Raw genomic sequence first — 18,749 nt, forward strand, 5'->3', positions numbered from 1 at the left:
AAAAGATGGCCTAGTTGGCCATCACTGGAAAGAGAGGCCCATTGGACATGCAAACTTTATATGCCCCAGTACAGGGGAACGCCAGGGCCAAAAAAATGGGAATGGGTGGGTAGGGAAGTGGGCGGGAGGGTATGGGGGACTTTTGGGATAGCATTGGAAATGTAACTGAGGAAAATACGTAATAAAAAAAATATTAAAAATTTTTAAAAATCTCCAAATTAAAATTTGATATTATAAAGTTATGTTAAACATATTTTATAGATTATTTTATATTAAAAATTATAAATTATTACAAGTATTTCATTTACATTGTGATATTTTACATGGTTTCCTTTTATTTAAATGTTAAAATTTTTAATAATTTTAAGAAAAACATGCCTTTAATCCCAGCACTCGAGAGGCAGAGGCAGACGGATTTCTAAGTTCGAGACCAGCCTGGTCTGAAAAGTGAGTTCCAGGACAGCCAGGGCTACACAGAGAAACCCTGTCTCAAAAAACAAAAATCAAAAACAAACAAACAGAAACAAAAACAAACAAAGAAGAATGTAAACTTGAAATAAACATAATAGAGTTTTTTTGCAAGATGAATATGAGAGAGAATGTGGTAATTTATAAAACATCATTTTGTTCTAATTTATATGATTCCTAGTGAGTGGATATAAGCCTACCATGAGTCCTCTAGAAATGAAGAATAAAAAATACTAGTCTGTTTTTGTAAAAGAAGGAAGAGTTTTTCTTCATGACATCAACTTAAATAGGTGTTCAGTTTGGCTTTACACATTGCTAACTGAGTAAGCCACAGGACCAGCCCGAATGGAATATTCTCCTTTACATATTTACACATGCGGTGACTTCAGAGTATAGCATAGTATAGACACTTTGTTTCAGTATCATTAGGCTTATGATTATTATTTTCAATAAACTATATTTATATCATTTTCTCTCCTTGTTTTCCTGGACTGAGAAGCCTAGTCCTTCCCATCGTCCCTTTTCCTAACCTGTCCTATGCCTTCCCCACTCATCAAATTGGTGGTTTCATTTATCATTATCATCACCCTTATCATCACTATCATCACCATTGCTGCTGTTACATATACCTAATAATTCATATATAAATTCAACCTCCTGAATCCATTTAGTGTTGTCTGTATGTATGATTTCAGGACTGACAACTTGGTTTTGGGTAATAACTTAAGAGTTTCAGACCTTGGAGAGACAGGTCTCTCTTGCCCTCTCTCAGTAGTTATTAGTTGCCTGTAGTTCTTTGCCTGTGGGTGAAATTTTCCCCTTTTGTGCAGGAATTTCTATTTGTGTTATTGTTCGGATCTCATTTAAGTAACCATATTTACTTTTTCATTGTTTTGCCCAAGGGTCTCAGTGCTATTCTTTCATTTAATCCTTTGTATTGTAGTTTCAAACTAGCACAATGGCAGATTAGGTCATACTATACAGTGAGCTAGGTAAGGTATATTGACTTTATAAAAAGTTATAAGGTGGGGCATTTATGTAGAAGCATCCATACATGATATGGAAAAAAAAGAGTGTCTGGCTGTTATATAATTGTTTCCTCCATATTTAGATTTGTCTTTCTAGAGGAAAGATGGGGCTCAGAAGACTTGGAAAATTCACAAAGATCCTGGATGCTATAAAAACTGATAACACCCTCAACAAGATCATAAAACAATAATAGTTGCTGGGTAGAGGAGAAGCTGCTAAACTGTCTAAAGGTTATACAGGAGCCTTGAATCCTGTAGCTTTCTTCTTCATATTGGGTAAATTTTACAGTAGTATAGGACATATTCAATTACCTACGCTTCTGTAAGGAAACCCATCATACTCCCTGCTTTACAAAGGAAGATCTGGGTGGGATTCTTTCTTTGGTTTTTCATCAGTGCCTCAGACGAAGTGAACAGACTTTTTTTTTTTTAAATTGGATTTTTCAAATTTACTTTTCCAATGTTATCTCCTTTCCTGGTTTTCCCTCTGCAAACCTCCTATCCCATCCCTCCATTACCCTGCTTCTATAAGTGTACTCCCCCTTCCTGCCTCACTGCCCTAGCATTCCTCCTCTACACTGGGGCATCAAGCCTTCACAGGAGCAAGGGCTTCCCCTCCCAGTGATGCCAGATAAGGCCCTTTCAGCTCCTTCAGTGCTTCCCCTAACTCCTCCATTGGGGTCCTTGTCTTCAGTTCTATGGTTGGCTGCGAGCATCTGCATCTGTATTTGTCAGGATCTGGCAGAGCCTCTCAGGAGACAGCTGTATCAGACTCCTGTCAGCAAGCACTTCTTGGCATCAGCAATAGTGTCTGGGTTTGGTTCCTGCATGTGGGATGAACCCCCAGGTGGGAACAGACATTTCTTAATGTCTCTCTGCCTGAAACACTTGATATAAAACTCTTGACATAAAAAAGCACGGCTATAGATGCAGAGAAGAGGCAGTGCATGGCTCACTGAAAATGGATAACGTTCTCCGGAACACGGGTGGTTGATGTGTGTCTAGTGCATTAAGATTAAAGATGTAAGGATGATTTAGGTAGCATTTTCTGTTGCAACAACATTAAAGAGCACAGATCCTCATTTCAGTAAATATAATGCTTTTTTTTAAAAGAGCATAGAGATGGTTATAACAACATTAAAGTAAACTAAATTGTTGAATTAGAGAAATTAGCTATCCAATCTGATGTCACATAAGATAATTCAATGTGGTTATAATAGTGCATGTGAACATACTAAAATTAAACTATTAAATGGATGTTGCTATAGACTAAATAAGATATTTATATTTTTATATCAGCATAAGAAATAAGCATTGGAAGTGATTTAATTTTCAATTATAGTTACACTTAGATTAATTTATTAGTCATTTATAGCAATCCCAGGAGAAGTTGGATTGTGGAGATGACAATAAGGTTGGGACTAGATGACAGCAACAAAATTATAAGTAATTTAGTTTTAAGCATGATATTATTATTGGCAATACAGACTTATGATGAGCTAATCCTTGTTTGTGGAAAATGTTTTCAATTCATGCTAGAAGTGGATGTATTCATGACAGAGTTGACAGAGTTGTCTGAATGAACAAGCTTCATCATCATGCATAGAAAATGTTGAAGACCATCTTCAGCTAGAATCATAGTCATAGTACGTAAATGGAATATGGTAGTCTCAAGGGGACACTTTTCTTTTTAAGTTATCTACACTGTTAACCCCATTTTCTCATTAAGTCACAGAAATTGTTTTTTCATTCCTAACTTGAAGCAGAAAGGCAACGTCTAAGTGTGTCTTCTAAGAATTAAAGATGTTCTTTGAACTTCTTGCAGCTCCCAGCCCAGTTTTATGTGTACAGTGTTAATCCATGACATTTTCTTTCCATTTTTTGAAACAGGCTTTCTCTGTGTAATAGAAATGAGAAACTATCCTCATTTTATAGACCAGTCTGGCCTCGAAATAACCAAGAACTGTCTGCCTCTGCCTATCAAGTGCTACGACCAAAGGTGTGTGCCACCATGAACGGTTCAATGACTCTTTTGAATAAAAATAACAAATATTCAATTCATTTAAACTATATCCATTTGTGAAATGACAAATAAATTGTAGTAATTAATTTTAAAAATACATTTTCATTATCCACAATCACATTGTTTGCCTTCTGTTAAACTTTGTTTTGTACTGCCTCACACTAAATGTTAATGTTGAATAACAAATAGTGTCAAGACTCGGGGGTTCAGACACGAGGATGCATGACAAAGATGTTTTAGTGTTAGTGATAACTATATAGTTGGTGCAGCATCATTTCTTGAAGCATAGAAGCAAACAGACTCAGTCACCAGGATTTACCTGACATGCTTCCCAAAACACAATATGCACCATTTAAAGACACCAGAATGAGCATATGGCTTAAGGATGGGAATAGCCTTTCTTTCTCTTTATATATTTTTGAGTAGTATGTGTAGGTTCACATGTAAGTATGAATATGTCATCCTGTACATGTACATGTGGAGGTGAGAGAACAACACTATGGACCTTCCTCTATGATTCTCCACCTCAGGAGCTATAATACATTATTCTCAAGAATTAGCATTAGCTCATTCAACTTTAAAAGAAAACAAAAGGATTTTGTGAACATGTTCTACTGGATATGGAGGCACTTAATCTATTAAGAGTGTGCAAGGTGCAAGTAAGCCCACTGCTCATAATCATACAAGCAAGACTACTGAACATCAGTGAGTCAGGAAGAAAATAAAAGACATCAAAGTAAGGTGGTATTACTTAAGGTACACAGGAGGGTGGAATTGGATATAGGAGTGTAAACCTGAGAGTAACAGAATACACTGTATCTCTCTCTGTGTGTATACAAAACCTTAAAAAATAAATAAATGAGCAACATTATTCAGTAAAAATAATTTAAATTATCTATTTATTCCAGAGGTATACTTTTTTTTTAATTAGATCTCACATTTACTAGTCTTACTCAGGGCAGAGAGAAGAGCAGACAACAAGTTTAAGAGTCTACAGTTTACACATATAATCCTGTGTTCTCTGAGTTTACATGGTATTGCTGAACATTTTTCTCATGCAATACAGATGCACAGATGTCAACTTGTAATAGGTGTGTGCTTTACTCATTTAAAATAAGCAGCCTGAAGAAATTACTTTGCAAAATTTCATTATTTTCTCATGTAATTCCTGAAAAAAATGACAATTGGTAGCTACAAAGAACCATGTGGTAGGAAGCACTTTTGCCTACAGTGCTTATAAACAGATGAAGTTAGGATTTTCTCAATCTAAGCAGGCTGTCAACTGTGTTATCAAAATATGAAGGAGAATATGTGCATCTGTATATGATCTCAGTGTCTGTATGTTGCTGAGCTATGCTGTTTCACAGAGAGATAGACAGTGTGTGAGATACTGAAAATCAATTCATGTTTCCTGGGATCAGTGTAATAAAATTGGAAGGAGAACATATAAGCACAAATCCTGACATGCTGAGATTACTTTCTGTAATGGAAAAGCAAAACATGGGTTAAAATATAAATTATAACATCATATGACACTTGTAAAACACTGAAAACTGAGACGTGTAATAAAGCGTATCTTTAGTTTGTTCATTTAAACCTATTGTTTAAAGGATACCTAGTGAGGAAAAACCACATCCATAGAGGCACAGTGTTCTGACTATGTCCTCAGTGGTGGTAGAAAAAAGGATTCTGGAAACTATCATGGAAAATATTTAATTTTTTAAAGGCTATGGAAAAGTTTTCATTTTAAAATTTAAGTATAAATACATCATATGATCATGATTACGGATCTGCATTTATCTGTGTATGTATTTACACATATAATTTATAAACTGATTTATCTGTATAATGGGCAGGTAGATGTCCAGAGAGAAAATGTGAGACTACTACATGAGAAAAGTTATGCTTGTCCAGGGAAAAGAGAGTGTTGTAAAGTAGAACTGGAGCTGTGAAATAAAGAGACAAGAAAGAGACAATGTGAGGCTATAATGATAAGAACAACCTGGGTATTTTAGTGACTACTTTAATGTGTTCACTGTGATAATCACTATGAAATTGACAATAGAGGAGAGTAGGAGAGTGCTGGGGATAAATAAGCTCAAAGTATATTATTTTCTCTCGTGAATATGAAATGGCCCTCAAATGCAGAATAATAATAAAAATATAATTCCATAATTATTTTCTGGATATGTAGTCAAGCATAATAGTCAAGCATAATGATTTCCTGGATATATAGTGTCTGTGGCCATGACAACCTCAAGGCAGGATTCAGATGCATGTAACCCAGGAAAGGTATCAATACTACTGCTGTCAATTTAGAATTTAAATTTTAGGCATCTATTTAACTGTATTGGCTGACTAACAAAACAACAAAAAAGAATGAATAATGGTATTGTAACATATGAAAAGGAGTTTCTCTGTGTTAAAGGAACAAATTGAATGTACAGAATAAGAGAAAAAGTATTCAAACCATACATATATCTGATGAAAACAGTTGGTGAGATGGCTCAGTGTTTTGATACCAAACACATTACTCTTCATATCCATTTAATATCAATTTGATTTCTAAGTATCCAAAGCCATTTAAAGTTATCACTCTACTCTGTTTTTCCCATCCTAGTAATTTATATCATACCCTTTAATAACCATTAAAACCAAAGAAGCATATCTATATGTCTGTGTCTATTTCTGTCTATATCTTTCTTTATCTCTATATAATCTAACATGTACATATATATGTAGTTTCTCTATTATCAATGTACATCTATCTATGTATATACATTTGTATGTATGTATCTATATTTCTATCATCTATCTGTCATGTATGTATGTATATCTATCATTTGTCTATCATCTATGTATATCTATGTATTTCTATCATCTATCAATCTATCTATTGATCTATCATTTGTCTATAGATATCTATTTCTTTACATACAGTTGTTTGATATGAAATTCATTTCACTGTTTAGTGAAAACTGTAGCATAAGTATAGGGCTGTTTGTGATTTTCTTAATATGATTTGTTGTCTAAATTGGGTCATCTTTATGTGATATGTGTGTCCTGAGCAGTTCTGAATACATGTGCTTATATTTTAAACTGCCCAAAGGATTTGACAATATAATTAGAAAAAAATGTTGTAGATATTATTGCAGGCCTTTTGTTTATATACAAATAATTAATAAATGAAGATAAATAAAGAATATGAACATACCCAGACTCCAATACTTAGCAGGTAGCCGTTAATTAACTCAGGGAGAAACTTAAAACATGACTTAATTAATCCTGATTTTAAAGAGAGAATGAAATAAGACATTCACAAAGAAGAAAACAAAGAAAGGAATTAAATTAATTTTTGAATGAGGCACAAAGATGACTAGATAAAACAGTTTAAAAAAGAAAGAAAGCCAGAATAATTCAGGTAAATACAATATTTATATAGATATCCTTTCTTATAAGTAACTAATCCAAAGCAAAATAAACAAGCATTAGCATCAGATATTAATAAATTCTATTTAGTAATGCAAATTTCACAGATTCAATAATACCAACAAAATAAACATTAACTATTTTGTGACAACTGATTTGTGACAAATACTGCAATTCAGGTGGGTAAACACTTTACTTCATACTATCTTATTCAATTAAGTTATTTTTGTGTGTGTTAAAAGCAGATTAAACCTTCCAGAATATCTTGTCTTCTAGAATATTGGACTATTCCCAAAATCATGAATTTGGGTTTTGAGGTGGTTCAGTGAGTCCAAGTTCTTGACACCAAGCCTGAAGACCAGAGTTTCATTGCTTGGACCCACATTATGGGAGAATTTCCACATGTTGTCCTCTGACCTCTACATGAGTGTTATGTCACTCACATAATAAGTAAATGCCATTTTAAGAAATTAGAAAAGATAACTTGATGCAATCAAATCATTTTAATATTTTAAGAATTGAGTGTTATTGCCATATTTCCTCCTCTTCCTCACCCTCTCTTCCCCTATCATTTGAGACTTCCTATTCCATTGCTTTCTTTATACCAGTGATTTCTAACTTGCTCATTTCATCCAGATTTTTCCAGGGTTTTTTTTTTTTTTTTTTTTTGAGTATATGCATTTGTAGTTGGATCTAATGATCTTTTGAAATTCCACATATTCTGTTTTCTCCCTTTTCATTTCTGATTTTGTTAATTTGGATACTGTCTCTGTGCCTTTTGGTTAGTCTGGCTACAAGTTTATCTATGTTGTTGATTTTCTCAAAGAACCAGTTCCTGCGTTTGTTGATTCATTTTATAGTTTGTTTTGGTTTTACTTGGTTGATTTCAGTCATGCATTTGATTTTTTTCTGCTGTCTACTCCTCTTGGGTGTATTTGCTTCTGTTTGTTCTAGAGCTTTCAGATGTGTTGTCAAGCTGCTAGTGTATGCTCTCTCCAGTTTCTTCTTGAAGGCACTCAGAGCTGAGTTTTTCTTTATCATTGCTTTCATTGTGTCCCATAAGTTTGATTATATTCTGCCATCATTTTCATTGAATTCTAAAGAGTCTCCAATTTCTCTCCTTTTTTGTTCCTTCACCAAGTTATCATTGAGTAGAGTGCTGTTCAGCTTCCATGTGTATATGGGATTTCTGTTGTTTTTGTTGTTATAGAAGACTAGCCTTTGTCTGTGGTGATCTGATAGGATTCATGGGATTGTTTCAATCTTCTTGTATCTCTTGAGGCCTGTTGTGACCAGAGGTTAAGAGCCCTGACTGCTCTTCCAGAGGTCCTGAGTTCAATCCCCTTCAATCACGTGGTGGCTCACAATCACCTGTACTGTGATCTGATGCCTTCTTCTGCTGTGTCTGAAGACAGTGACAATGTATAATTTTACATTTGTTAAATCAAGTCTCTATCTGAATACTAACCTAAAAAAATAGATGACATAAAATATTCCCAAAACTTTCACTCATAAGAGTATGAATATATTCCTCCCCTTTTTTTTTGATAAGTGCAAAAGTTAAAATCAAATTTCAGACAAGTAGTTTGTAATTAGCAAAATCCTTTTGGAATTAACTCCCCAATACTAGCAAATTATATTTCAAATAATGCCTATTTGGATGTGAATAAATTAATTAAAAATGCTTTTATAAATATCCATTTTTAACCACAATCAAATGTTTTGATCCTTGGGGCATCATTAAACAAAATGAATATTATTCAATTGAATATTTAGAGGTTTCACATAATAGAAAAAAGGTAGATCCTCACAAATATTAGAGCCATGTATGTGGAAGTATTATTTCCCTACTTGGTTCTTGATTGTGTCAATAAATTGTTGAGCTAATTGTTGGGTGAAGGGAAAAAAAGTGGGATTTCTAGGTCCCAGAAGGAAGAGCAGGGGACCAGATAGAGAGATGTCCTTTTGGCCAGACTTTGGAGAGAGTAGGATGAACACCATGTAATGCCTGGGGGCTACTAGAATTGGGGGCAGCTTCTGCCAATGGCACTATTCTGATATAAGATAGCTGATGAGTTTAGGGCAATAGATTCTGCATATAGCAGTTGTGTTATCTGGCTGGGTTTAAAGTGTTATAACTGTCTCGTGTTTTCCATCCACAGAACAAAGGTGGGTACAAATATATGCACATACATAAATTTTCATGCTCACCTGCTCACACATGCACTCACAACTTTAATGTGGGTTTGGTAACTCATGCATATAAATACTAGCATTTGGAGGATAAGGGAGAATGGTCAAGACTTCAAGACCATACTCAGCTACATAAAGAATCCAAAGGTACTCTGGGCTATATGAGATTGAATCACAAACCTAAATCAACAGACAAAAACACTTGAGCAAAATAGATGAACTTTACATAAAGAATTGAGGCAATATTTTTTTTTTAGACCAAGTCTTGATTTTTATTACTTAAAAAATTTGCATATCTATTTTGCTTTCTGACTCTGTGCTTGTGCCTTCAACACTTTCACAACGATTTTCTGCTCCTCAATAAGGAAAGCCCGCTTGATCCTGTCACGGACACACTTGGCACACATGGACCCACCATAGGCCCTGCTGACGTGCTTCTTCGTCTTAGACAATCTCATAAGGACTTTGGGTCTCACAGCACGAACCCCTCGAAGTCTGCCTGGGCACATGACACATGCGAATTTAGGAGCTTTCCCATCCTTCTTGGTGTAGAGGTAAACAATCCTGTTGCCAGGGGTTCGAGACAGCCTAGTTTTGTTAGAGGCTGTGTTGTAGGAAAGCCTACGGCGCTATGTCAAACGCTGGACCATCCTGAGTGCCTCTGAGCGCCGTCCCCGGAAGAGGAAAAGGAAGAAGCGAGGCGATATTTTTTATTAGTTACTCTGTTCATCTGACATCTGCAGGAGTGGGAGTTCAGCATAAAATCCAATGGTAAATTTTCCTTGTAAAGGAGAGATATTTGGTTTTATCCACAGTGAGAATATCTTTAGTAAAGTGTTTACATACACCACTTACTAACATTGTTATCTTATACACTTCCCCATTATGCCCTGTGGCTCTAATCAAGGAGGCAATTTACCATGAGAGATTATGAGCAAGTGCTGTTGTACTAATGCTGATATCAAAACAGAGAGGCCCCTTCTGCCATTTTCTGTGAGCAAAATAGTCTCAGCTTGGGAATTCTTATACTCTGATTTATCACTATCTTTTCGTAGAATGGTTAGCTCATTGCCACAACTCTTTCTGTATCAGTGCATCTTTCTGTAACCGAAGGACATTCTTATTCTTTAAACCTTAGATTAGATTCGTTATATCATATCTTTCTTTTCAAAGTTCTACTTCAGAATGAGTTGAAAAACTAAAACTCCTTTTTTTTGCTCTTGATTCTTTATTTATAATTTAAGATATTTTTATTCATTAAGATGTTTTAATTTGTTTAATATGATTTGCTAACTTGGTCTGCAGTAACCTAGACTGGAACATATAACTCTTTTTTTTTTTAAAGTTAAACTTGTGTGTGTGTGTGTGTGTGTGTGTGTGTGTGTGTGGCGTGTGCTCCTGCCTGTCCTAATGACCCCTATGGATGTCAGGAGAAATTTTTCAGAAGTCTGTCCTCTTCTTGGGGAATCAAACTTATGTCATCAAATCCAAGGCAAGCACTATTACTGAGTCACCCTAGACCTCTTCATTCTTATCTGTTACCTTGCTAACTTCCTAGTGTTTCACATCTCCAAATGACAACTGCATCTCTAACTGTGTTAACATCAGCAACTTTGTGTCTTCTAGAAAACACTTTTTTCATTTATTTCTCATAAAGGCTAGTTATAGACATGGAAAAACATCCATTTTAAAGGGAAGCAGACCTGGTTCTGATTTCCAGGTCTGCTTCTTAGAAATGAATGCATCTGGAGACTTTATTTGGTCTTCCTTAGTTTTCTTATATGTAAGACATATTTAAGGGGTATGTAATGTAGCCTCCACCAGCCTTAAGTGGGCTGGTACAAACCTTGTCACCAATGAGGTGGGGCCACCTGTGGTGCAGCTTTCTGACATGGCTGGCTCCTTTTTGAAATGACAACTGCCCTGCTCTTCTGATACCTGCTGAGAGGCTGAACCTGTCTTCCTGAGAGATTCCTGAAAAAGTGGCCAGCCTGGTGATGAGTGCTGACAGAATGGCTCCAGGCACCAAGGTGTAACATTGGTAGCAAGACAGCTTTAAATTGGTGGCTTAGGTTTGGAGTCTTTCCAACACGTGGCATAAAGCAGGCCAAAAAGCTAGGCCTCTAAGGATACTTCTAGTTGAGATAATATTTACTGTGATTCTTATCCTAAAAGGTAGACTTGAAGATAAGATTTAAAAGGATGTTTCTTTAATGAAGCATTAAAATTTGCACTGTCATGCATTCATAGGTATAAATTGGCAGCCAAACTTCATAACATAATAGTAATACTTCTACTATTGATTTTAAAGATGACACATTGTTTTGAAAGTGGGTTTTTCTTTCCCAAGGTTGTGGATATTATCCTAACGTTGCAAAAGAAACTTGAAAATTATGGTTAAAACTGCCANTGTTCCATTGACTGAAGCTTGCAGTTTGATCACAGATTTAAGATTTTCTACTCCCCCATATATTGCTAATTAAGATTATTACAAGAGCAATCATCTTATGAGAGCACTAATACAGCTCTCTGTGGCCATACAGCCATACAAAGCTCAGAGCAGCCACAGCCAGGCTTGTGAGACTTTCTTTTGTCATGCAAACGGTGCCTAAGGAAGTTCTTGAAACTTGCCTCTCCTTGCCTCCAGGAGACTTTTCTTTTAGCTGCAACACTGTTGCAGATCTATCCAAATGTTGTTCTAAATAAAGTTCAAATTCAAAGTTTATACGGGGTCAATCAGACTGTAGAACTTATAAAGGCATTACATTCTGGCTTGCCTACTTCATGTAAAGTTATTATAGGTTTAAAAGTTTGTTTTTTCCTTTGAATTCTGATAATTGTAAAGAGTTTTGCTTCTAATGAACTGGTAATCACTGGAAAATTTTGCCTCTAGGTATGGATAATATAGCTTTACATTATGTAAGAAAAAATTTTATTGTCTCTGCTTCTATACAAGAAGCTAAGAGTTTGAATCTTTCAGTGTATATTGTTTCCTAAGTTGAAAGTATTTTANTAGCTAATGCCTCTCAAGGGAAGTTTACTTTAAATCTTTACTCTCACACAATGAGCTTTAAGTTGTGGGGAGTAGTTGTTGCTCCAGAAAATATCTTTAGAGGCAATATCTTTATAATATTTAGGATTTTAGTTATACTAGAAAATTGTGCTACAGAAAATCTAAGAACAAAAAATTGATTTGCTTCAAAATTTTATTTTCAAAAGCTTCCAGGAGATGTTAATTGGCTAAGACCTCACCTTAAACTCACCACAGGAGAACTTAAGCCTTTGTTAGGTGCTATTAAGTGAGATTCAAATTAACTGGTGAAAAACAAAAGGCTTTACAGAAAGTAGAAAAAAAAAATGTGTGATTAATTGTTATCTATTATGATCAATGTTAATCAAATGTTAGCTGCTTATTTTAGTTAGGGTTATTAAATGTGCCCATAGCAATTCTTTGGCAAGAGAAAACATTATTGTAAAGTCATCTTTCTTCACCTCCAGGCCAACTGTTGGCCTACTTGGAAGGCCAGTCGGCGGGCTGCTGCCTGCTGCAAGGCAGGGACATAGGGTACAAAGCTTTCCCTGAGTGGTGGTGGCACAGGAGGCTGCCAGAAAGCAGGCACCTTTGTAGTGAACTTAGCAGTGGGCCTGAAGCGCCCATAGCATAAGCCATTGTCCTCATGGGCATCTGCCTGTCCCCGCCAGGGGTGGCCATATTTTTCCTGCTGGGGCTCGAGGTGCTCCACCACCACCCAGGCTTCCTGGCTGGCCACTTCAGCCTCTTCGGCCTGGGCAGTGGGCCGGAGGTGGGCGAGGCCAAGGTGGCGTTCACCTCAATGTAAAGTTTTGACATCCTATTAAGGCTGTTGTGGTGCTAATAAAGAATTGTAAGATAAATTCGTATATTTTAGAAAACCTATAACAAAATAATTGTGTCTTAAGAACCTGACTAAGTGTCTGTTCCTTGTTCCAAACAGAAATTAATTTGGTTATTACAGAATATTGATATTTGGCCTTTTGCATACCATCATTTTAAAATAAAATTGATAATCATTATCCTAAAGATAAGTTAAGAATTGTTTTTTTTTGTTGTTTTTTTTTGTTTTTTTTTTTGTTTTTGTGCATGCTTTTATACCTTCTATAAGTTCATTCATGCATGCATCCCATTTACTGTGTTTAAAAACAGCCCTTCTGGAAGCTGCTGAATCCTCCGCACCAGTGCAGCGATCTGGGCGTCTCTCTATGGCGGGTGTGGGGCCATCCTGAGCCCATCCCGCCACCCCCGCACCCGTCCCACCCGCAACGGGGCTCACCCAGGCCCACGCGGACTCCACAGACCCCGGACCGTCTGGAGCAGCCAACACCTCTGCCGCGGCGGTGAGCATGACTGCGCAGTCAAGTGGCACTTGGGAACGGCCGCTGTGCCCCCTGCCGGCCGGGAGGTCCACCACCAGCCCGCGCGCCTTTGAACTCGTTTTGTTTTGGTTTGAGACAGGGTTTCTGTGTAGCCCTGGCTGTCCCTGCCTCTGTCAACAAAGTGCTGGGATTAAAGGCGTGTGTCACTACAAAAAAAAAAAAAAAAACAGCCCTTCTATAGGAGAAAAGTACATGTGAATTGTATCACATGCTTATTCTTTTGAGTTTCCTCCCACTTCAGCACAGATAGTTAAATTGTATGCTGCAGATGGAGTTTTAGAATGATGAATAATCAAGCTTTAATTTGTATATTTATCAATATATATCTCAGAGCTTACAATTGCTTAAAATTGTTCATCCCTCAGATACTATAAATTCTCAAATTTGCAATTATTTATGCATAAACAACTCATAGAAAAAAAAAACGCTGTTCTTTTAAGAAGACTGTTTTTGGACATTTAAAAAATTGTTCTAGATTCCCTGGACAAGACCCCTTAAGGCAATGCCATGCTAGATTTATATCTCAGGCAGATTACAGGCCTTACATAAGAATAATCTCGTTCTTTATATAATCAAAACAGTAATGGCTTAAGATAATATTTTGGTATTTTTAGAGAATGAGCATGTCAAGTTGAAAAAATTGTTCTTGTTGTCCTCAGATTCTACCTATTTCCACAAATTGGTGTTAATTCTTGAGGATTTATACTTAAAAAATTGCTGCAAAAGAATGTTCTTATTTCTGATTAATAAATAAATAAATTATGTACATGTGACTATTAATAACTTTTCAAGCCTTCTAATTACAACCGCTCTTTAAGAGAAACAACTGAAAGTGTAATTAGTCACTGTCCATGTTATATTAAAATTGACTATAATAGTCAAGTATTTGAGATATTTGTCAACAATTTTATAATTCTCAAAGACAAGGTATTAAACTATAGCTTCTTAAAAAACAAAGAAAGGGAGGAATTATATCCCCGTGAACATTATTTAAATCATATTTTTATATTAAGAATTTTGAAATTTGGATGTCAAGCAACTTAATAAATGCCTTATAGTATCTTAAAACTAGACATTATCATGTCTAGGTGAGATGAAAAGGATCTACTTATTGGCATATGGCTTGATCCTGAACATCTACCCTATTGGGGAAAGGGGAAAACGTAGGTTCTCTCCACAGAATGCTGCAAGAGCATGACAACTGTCAGAAGGATTCGTGTGACAAGCTGACCTGTGAGTTCACTGAGTGCCCTGACGGTAGTGACAAGAAAGCTGAATTGGGTATATGTTTTGACCCACCTTTGCTTGCCTTTGTCCCAGATTGGACAAGCAAAGGTGCCTTGCTTTAAGCTTTTTAATCTTATGGGACATAGAAAGTTAGAGACCGTGGAATCTGACTTAGAAAGATTAGTCATAAGAAAGAGTTTTAATGATTCTTCTCTTTCCTTCAATGTGACCAGTTATTCTAACTCAATCTTGAACTAGTCTCCCAGCACTTGGGAGGCAAAGGCAGGTGGATTTCTGAGTTTGAGGCCAGCCTGGTCTACAAAGTGAGTTCCAGGACATCCAGGGCTATACAGAAAAACCCTGTCTCAAAAAAACAAAAAACCAAAAAACAAAAAAATAATTCCAATATTAGAGATTCCTATTGAAGATAGCCAAAAATCTTAATTACCTAGCAAAGTTAATTTGGAGCACTTTCAGAGAATCTCCAACCTTTCTCCTAATTCTAAAAGCCAGTTCCCCCACACCAGGAGGTCAGAGTCTGAGCTTGATCTTTGCTAATTTGCAACTGAATAAAGTACCTGGGTTTCCACAAAGAATCTTTTATCCTGTTGCTTTTCACTGACTGTTCTTCAAGCAGGTCAGTCAATGCCTCACAGCCTGATTTCAGCAATTGTGTAGCCTTGCCTCCAGCAAGTGTGGGTGGCAGAATTATCAATATGAAGAAGTATATTCAGTATATATTGTGGCTTTGGTCTGATATGGGAATAAAGTGCTATGAGGGCCAGTTAGTCAATGACGGGCAACCAGATTTCGGAGCCATATCAATCTAAGACAGAAGTATATGCCAAGAGGCCATGGTTTATTAATAGTACACCACAGAACCATGTTTGTGCAAAATAAACACAAACAAGCTGCATATATTCTCCTTGACAGATAAGAACGGCTTAGGAAAATCTGAGATCCTAAAACAGGCACGGCCGCCAGCCAGCGTAACTCCCAGGCAGGACTATGGAGCATAAATAAATTTTATGTATCTGTCTAGCTATTTTTATTATATAATCAGGGAGGAATTGTACCCTCCCCCAGATGAAGCAGGCTGGTACAAACCTTGTCGCCACTGAGGTGGGCCACACGCAGTGCAGCTTTCCGATTTGGCTGGCTCCTTTTTGAAATGACAACTGCCCTGCTCTTCTGTTACCTGCCAAGAGGCTGAACCTGTCTTCCTGAGAGATTCCTGAATAAGCGGCCAGTCTGGCGACCGAGTGCTGACGAAATGGCTTCAGGCACCAAGAGTGGACTGGCAGGGGGTGGGGGGTGAGGGGGAAAGGCCTTCCCCCTTAAAAGCATGGTCACTTAGTAAACTTGTGGGCCTTGAACAGAATTGTGCCTTGGGATCTATTAATCTCTCTCTCTGTCTAAGTCATTTTCAGCCCTAGCCTGCCTCCCAGGTGTATCCGGTTCTTGTAGACTGTGAGTTGGCATACAACAATGTAAGATGAGTTATTTAAGGACATGGACTATTCTCACTTCACTGGCTAAATAAATCTGGTTGAATTATTTCCCATTGCCAGCTTCTGCTAGATTTTTAATATTTGAATTATTTAATTTTGAGATGATAATATAATTGTACAAATTTTCCCTTCTCCTTTGTCTCTTCCAACCCTCCCATATTATTCCTGCCTCTTTCAAATTCATCAACTGCTGTTACATACATGTATTCTTAAATTCAAAAGTAAACCACACTCTGTCTAGGTTATGTTGCCTGCATGCATTTTTTTTTCAGGGCCGACTCTTCAGTATTGGATAACTCCAAAGAGGACGAGAACAGCAACAATAGACATGCAAAAGTAGGTGGGGAAAGCATGAGAGGACTTAACATTGTATAAAGACCTATAAGCAACTAACGGATTCTGAAACCTAGAGATTAGTGCTTCACCAGGAAAAGCACACTAGTTGATTTTTATTTTTTAACCATGCATTTGGACTATGTAAGTGCCCCTCCGTGTGTGTGTGTGTGTGCGTGTGCTTGCACACGCACACACACACACAACTTTATTATTTGTAAATTTGTTTCACCTATCTAAAGATTATTTAATAGTTTTAGAGAATCAATAAATCCACTAAATTTCTCCCCCCCCCCGAGAAATACAACTTGACAAAACAAAACAAAACAAAACAAAAAACAAAATAAACAAACAAACAAAAAAACCAAGTAACAACAGCAAAGATAGGGTTGAGGACATGGCCCAGTGGATAAAATATTTTCCATACTAGTTGTAGCCTCCCACAAGCCTGAAGCAGGCTGAGCCAGACCTTGACTTTGCTATACCACTAAGGAGATTACTTAGGGTGGAGCCTGCCTCCCTGGATCATTCTATTGTTCAGTCACTGCCACTGTTGCTACCTGCTGGGAGTCGGCCTAGCTGTTCTGGAGTCTACATCTAATCCTACACGTGGTTACAGCTGGGCTCCAAGGATGATTTGGTGGGAATGGGCTTCCCACTGTCCTTTATAAAGCGTGTCTGCCATTAAAAATTTGAGCCTTGACCAGAATACTATCTTGGTTCCATCTCTCTCTCTACCCGCCTAGATTCCCTCTTTTCTTTCAGCTCCAAGATGCCTCCCAGGCTCGAACTTGGACATAAGAGTCTCAGGCCGGCTCCAACAATTTGGCGCCTAACGTGAGGCCTGGGAATAGCAGAGGACATTTGGAAGAAACACTGCTGGTTTGGAGCTCCATGGAAGAAGAACAGAATTAAAGAAAATTCGTACCGGAGAAGGTGTGGCATGGCCTAATCTGGAACAGTGCTAAACCTGCGCACTGGGCTCACTTAGGTTCAGCAGTGAGATATCAGGATCTAGGAACATAACAGCCGCAGCTTCGAGAAGCTGCTTTTTAGGTGAGAGAGATAAAAGGGTTTAGATTTAATAATCAGGCACATTGGCCACAGTCAGAAACTACATCAGGCAGGAGAAAAATGTCCCAGAAGCAGAGAGAAATTTTAGAGGCTGCCCTGCTTTGTTCTCTCTGGGCCCTACAGCAGAAGTTCTCTGCCCTCTTTGTGTTTTTGTCTAAGGTCTTGTCTAATGTCCAGTGGGCCAGTCTGTCCACATATTCAATTCATGTGTGTTTGTGTCTAGGTGTCTGAATGACTGAATGTTCTGTGTTTTCATGTTAGAAAATAAAGGCGAATAAAACTTTATCTGCAGGTTTAACAAGAGAGTGGCCACATGCTTTAGCCAGGATCAGGCACAGCAGGAAGGCCCCTGCTGGAAAAAACTGTTTTTTTAAAAAAGGGATACAGCCTCATGGTTTTGGGGTGAAATAGCTGATAGATGTTTTTTTCCTAAGAAAATTCTCTGCATTCGTGATTATTGCATTTAGCTAATGTCAAAGTGCTTTCTATTTTATAATTATAGCTAGAAAAAAATTAATATTCTCTGATTGGTCCAAGTGTAGCTGCTTCATTTGGTTTTTTTTTTGTTTGTTTGTTTGTTTTTTTGTTGTTGTTTTTACTGGTAATGTGCTCTACGTGTCTTCACAATCAGCTCATAAGTTATTGGTTAGGATTAAATAATTGTTACATTGGTAACAGAAGGTTAGCCTTAAATTGGCAATTCAGGAGTCTTTTCAAACACGTGGCATAAGCAGGCCAAAAAACTGGGCCTCCTAAAATACTTCTAGCTGAGATAATATTTAATGTGATTCTTATCCTAGAAAGTAGGATTAAGATAAGATTTAAAGCAAGGTCTCTTTAATGAAGCATTAAAGCTTGCACTGTCATGTTGAAAGACCCCCGGAGGGCAGACACTCACTCAAGCCTCGGGACAGCCGCGCACCCAAGAAGACACTGAGACCGAACTTAAGATGTAGAGAGTAAGATTTAATAAAGCAACAACAAGAAAGCACATAAAAAGCACATAAACCAGAGCTCTGGGGTCGAAACTCATACACCAGGCATGGTGTA

General features: G+C 37.1%; 1 protein-coding gene and 1 pseudogene across 9 annotated transcripts in view; both read right to left on the reverse strand.

The window, feature by feature from the left end:
• The window catches only part of Gria4 (glutamate ionotropic receptor AMPA type subunit 4), a 373,705-nt gene that overhangs the window by 309,760 nt on the left and 45,196 nt on the right, over positions 1-18,749 (reverse strand). The window lies entirely within an intron of this gene.
• LOC110302261 lies at positions 9,387-9,791 on the reverse strand (annotated as a pseudogene). Its single transcript, XR_002378790.2, has one exon. The product of XR_002378790.2 is annotated as a 60S ribosomal protein L34 pseudogene (transcript).

The sequence above is a fragment of the Mus caroli genome, chromosome 9 (genome assembly GCF_900094665.2).
Source record: "Mus caroli chromosome 9, CAROLI_EIJ_v1.1, whole genome shotgun sequence".
NCBI classification, from domain to species: domain Eukaryota; kingdom Metazoa; phylum Chordata; class Mammalia; order Rodentia; family Muridae; genus Mus; species Mus caroli.